This window comes from Parus major, chromosome Z (assembly GCF_001522545.3).
Source record: "Parus major isolate Abel chromosome Z, Parus_major1.1, whole genome shotgun sequence".
Classification (NCBI taxonomy): domain Eukaryota; kingdom Metazoa; phylum Chordata; class Aves; order Passeriformes; family Paridae; genus Parus; species Parus major.
Window position 1 is genome coordinate 32,947,443 of NC_031799.1, and position 4,961 is coordinate 32,952,403.

The following is a 4,961-nucleotide window of genomic DNA, read 5'->3' on the forward strand; positions in this document are numbered from 1 at the left end:
ATGGTCAGTTGTATAGTGTCTGGCAAGAAAAACTTTGGCAAACAATCATGTAGTGGTCTGTGACCTATTTTCCCACAAAGTTGTTTCTGAGGTGTTAGAATAACAAAATTCCCTGTCAAAAATATAAAAGTTTTGTAAAGGGACCAAATTTTTCCTGATATGCAATGTAAGCATTTTTGGGGATGGCTCGTCCAGAACCTCTGATACACAGGAAAAATATGAACTTTTTAAATTAAAAATAGAGTTATGAATGAGACTTTCCATTTTAGTTGTAATTGTGCAATATCATCTGCATGGCAATTCTTGTTTTCACAAAATAAAATTGTCATTCTGTGAGAATTAAAAAAAAAAGAAAAGACTATTTACTGAGTTAGAAGAGCAGAAAGTTTATGATTTCTATACATAGCGAATGAGAGTGCATTGCTTTTTCTAGCATACAGGAAGCAACTGAGAAAGGTTGCTTAAGTAATAATTTCAGATGCAATGTACAACACAGAATGCATTTTCAGCTCCTGATTATAAAGGTGATTATTGCTTTGGCTCTCAAAAATATTATTTCCCCTACACACACACGTATCTTTGATGCTTATGTGGTCTTCGGGTTTCATTATGGAGAAATCAAACTTGACACCTACATGAGAACCACAGACAGCAGGAGGATGCATTGTAGAGTGTCTGGTAAGAAAGACTTTGTTAAACCATCATGTAGCAGTCTAAGATCTATTTTACACGTATGCAATAATGCTGGTTTTTTTATCTTCATGTTTTCACACAGTTGCATACTCTTACATTATAAAGTATGAATTTTCTGATCAGATTAAAAATGTGAACCTTTGTGGAATGACACTGATAACATCATACATTCTCATTTAGTGAGATACATGATGCTTTAAATTGCTGCTCTGTCTCTTGAAGTAAAAAGAACATGGGAGCTCATTCCATACTGTTAAGAAAATGTAATTAGCACAGATCATGAAAGGTATCTTCTCTTGCTCCCAGTGATACTTCCTTAAGAACTGAACTCCTTATTATTCACTTCCATCTTTTAAGAGGGTTTTCCTTCACTTGGATACCCAAGCAAGACCAAAACTTAACTGATAGAGAAGGTAAGGGTCAAACCTTGGTGGCAGAATGGTTCTCAGACTGCTATTAAGAAATAACATCACCTATAGGATAATACCCTGCACCAGTGAAGTAAAATGGCCAAGGATCATCCCAAAGGCAAAAAATCCTGAAATCTACGGGTGTCATTGCTAGTATGGATAGTAGTTCTGCACCCAGGATAAAAATACTATGTTTTCTCCTCAGTTGTTCTTGTTTTGCACTTCAGTAGAGTTATTCCAGGTTTATACTGAGCTGGTCAGACTGACCTTGCTAATTACTTTAGCCACAGCATGACCTCCACCTAGAGCAGGCTGAAATCTGGGACAGCAGCCAAGCAGCCTGTCTGTGCAAAAATAACATTTTCAGAACTCTCTCCCTGCTGATCTTTTCACTGCATGCTACCTGTGATATTTTATATAATCCTAATCATTGACAGTTATATTATTTTGCATTTCTTAGAATCTGAATAATGAAAACACCTTGACCAAATAATTTTGCTCTTTTTACTTTTGCTTTACTTTTATTCTCACATCAAAATCATATTCTTTAATATAAAATTTTCCATGTCAAGATTGAAAAAACTGTGAAAGAATGGTTTTACTGAACGTACTGAGGGGGGAGCCCACAAAAATGTATTATTAGTTTAAATTTTTTGGCAATCCTTGTGCTCGACTTTGTCACAAATGAAGTCTGAGGCATATCTTTTGGATAAGATAGACCTGCTTTTTTCTGTGATTATATATAATGTAGATGTTGAACCAATATGAAATGAAAACACAGTTCTGTACAGTTAGCACTTGCATGTGTTTAAAGAAGGAAAAAGCATTTAAAATGCAAACTTGGAAATAAAATATGTGAAAATTTAACCTTATTAAATGTATCCCTTGACAATTTCCTTTAATTCATTTAAATTTGTTTTAATTCTATTGCTGTAGTGAGCTGAAAATGCATTGAGATGAATGAGAAAATGACCCGTTCTGAAATCTTTAATCATGAATTCCATGTGTACAGTAACAACTAGATCTGACTCCAGGAAATAATAAATTTGGTTTCAAAACTATGCCAGGCACAAATGACAAAACAACCAAATGTCTTATGTCTATTGATATATAGAAGCTATGGCCATTGCAAGACACTGTTGTGATTTTTTCAAAAGAACAGTAGAAGAGTTCATCTGCAGAGGTTATTCTCCCGATCAGATGAGCTCTAATCCTATTTTAATCTCAGTGGGCTATATTAAACAAAAGCAGAAGGTCTGGATGTTAGAACAGATTAGCCTTGACCTCACTGAGATCAGACTTAATGAGGAATCAGGTGTACATAAATTGCCATCAACCAGATCTCTTAATGATGCATTGTGGGTAGCGATAGAGGGGCAAAGTGAAACTTCCTTGGACAACAAAGCAAGTGAGAAAATTCAGAAACCACTGCACTGAGAAATTGTGCTTAAAGGCATGCACTTTACAGTAAGATGCCCTCTCTCTATCAAATATTTTACTGTTCCTTAGGGATGAAAGTTTACTTCCTGTGGGTATTAAGAAGGGATAAGGACAAAAAGCTCAGCTGGGAGCTGCAAAGGACAAAGTGTTTAGAGTGTATAAAATTTTACTATACCATCAGTAAACACATTAAACTGTATAAGGGACAATATTTTAAAAAACTTAGTAGATTCACCATGATTTTCAGCAGAAACTCTCTCAAGCAGCCACTCATCATCAGATTGTCATTTATATTTTTATTGCTGCAAAACCTGTTACATGTGACTATGGATAATCTTCAGTTCAATACCCTGCTATGTCACCTAATTTTGCATATGGCAGTATATGAAAAGGACAGTGCTTAAAAGCTTATTAAAAGTCCACTCAGAGAACACTATGAGATTTTATTCATCTGACAAACCTGAAAATTGTGTTAGTTTAAAAAAAAAAACGACAATTTTTAAAACCACTGTTAAATAAAAACACGAGGTTTTCATTTCATTTGCATGGTGTACAATTGTCCTCCATTTTTACCAGTTTGCAACCAAGTTTTTAATTATTCTCTTGTTCAAAATTGTGATATTAATGGGGGTTTTTTTAGGCATTGGTCATGTTGCAGTAAATCCCATCCAAAACCTTATCCACATAAAGCAAAGCACTGAACTGGTCTCTCAGAGCTGTCTTCAGTTGTCTTCTGTGTCACATATACTGGGTAATTCAGCAGAAATGGGAATCATGCATTCTCTCTGGTCCACTTCAGCTTTCCTCTGCCAGATGATCTGCTGTTGTGCAAATGTGACCTTAATCATCATATAACTTCAGGCTGGATCTGCATTTTCCTCTTTTTTTTTTTTTTTGTTTCTCAATACAGGTACTACTTATACTATTTTCTAGTTGCATAGTATAAACCTCAAAAAGCATGTTTTGTAAATAAATAATAGATACCTTCAAAATTCTATTTATTAAATACTCTGTAATTTGGACTATAGTTTCCCTTTCCATATTTTTATTTGAATTCTCTGGTTCCATGTTCAACATCATTGCCTTTTTAAAAAATATTAATTTTATTTTGAAACATATATAGAATCACATTATTCTTCAATTCAGCCTTACAGAGAGATACACACCATGTCTCTTTTGTTGTCATTGTTGTTGTTTTCTTTCTAAATATAACTGGTGACTAAAAAATTTAATTTCCTTTGAAAGTTCAAACTTAGTTCAAATTTTGGCAATACTGATTTTATTACTAGCTGCATAGATATAAATTCCATGGTAGGCAAATTCTTTTTTCTTGTTTTCCTTTCTGTTTCCTTTCCCCTCCCCTTTTTTCTTTTTTTTTTTCCCTTTTCTTTGCATGTTCTGTTACACTTACAGAATTTTCCATACATTTATCTCTTCAGTTAGGTCTTGTCACTTTCCTGAAAGATTAGGTACAGAAAATATTAGGTATAGAAAATTCCAGGCCTGCTATGTGTTCAAGTCCTTTAGTGCTACTAATTTGACTAATAAATCACTTCCCCTTGTTTTAATGAGTATGTCTTGGTACATGCAAATTTACTAACTAGTTTACAGTATTAATAGCTTTGAGAAACGTATTACTGTTGAAAAAGCAACACAGAGATAGTATTACTAAATTGACTGGAAGAATAAAATAGTTTTGATATCTCTAAACAAGAATATGGTTTCTCATTTGCCTCATCAGGCTAGTACATTACAATAATTTTCTTACCCTCCTATCACTGAAGAGAGTCACCCAAGACAGTATTTTTTCATTTCATCTACCTGTCTGCTCTCATGCTTGTCTGATCTCTTTTTCAACAAGCTGCAGCCACACTGCTTTTCAATTTTATGCCAGAGAGCTCCTGCTTAACTGCTAGCAGCTGTCCCAGCCTCAGCAAGTCTGCTCTGGAGTGGTGGGGTGTAAACTGCAGTTTACAATTACTATCCAAAGATCTAGTTCTTCTCTGACCCTTTCAGAAGCTTGGAGCTTAAAGCAGCTGTTTGTTATTCCAGATGCCCTCTTCAGAATGGTATTTCGTCACCAACAGCTGTGTTTTTTCACACTGAGCTGTGCCTTGGATACTCAGCCTTGTGCCTACCCTGAGGGGTGCTGCTTCTTCAAGGGTGAGCAGCAGAAGCCCACTGCTGTGCAAGCAACAACTGTGGTGAGAGAGCTCTGCTGACTCTGTCTGTCAGCACTGCAGTGGGCAGAGAGCTTTGCAGGTTAGAGTCCCCTGGGTCAATGACTGCAGAGCAAAAATGAGGAAGAAGAGCAGCAACACAGAAATATTGCTCTGTTCCCTCCAGAGAATTAGAAATATGTAAAACAATCAATAAAATGCCTAGTAGTGGCTGGATTCTTATTGCTCCCTGTGAAGG

At 35.5% G+C, this 4,961-nt stretch overlaps 1 long non-coding RNA gene across 1 annotated transcript; it reads right to left on the reverse strand.

The window, feature by feature from the left end:
• Positions 1-3,052: 3,052 nt before the first annotated feature.
• LOC117243704 lies at positions 3,053-4,455 on the reverse strand. The gene is made up of 3 exons (XR_004495524.1): positions 4,312-4,455; positions 3,955-4,000; positions 3,053-3,364 (listed from the first exon to the last, which is right to left on the reverse strand). It is a non-coding gene; the product is annotated as an uncharacterized LOC117243704 (long non-coding RNA).
• Positions 4,456-4,961: the final 506 nt, after the last annotated feature.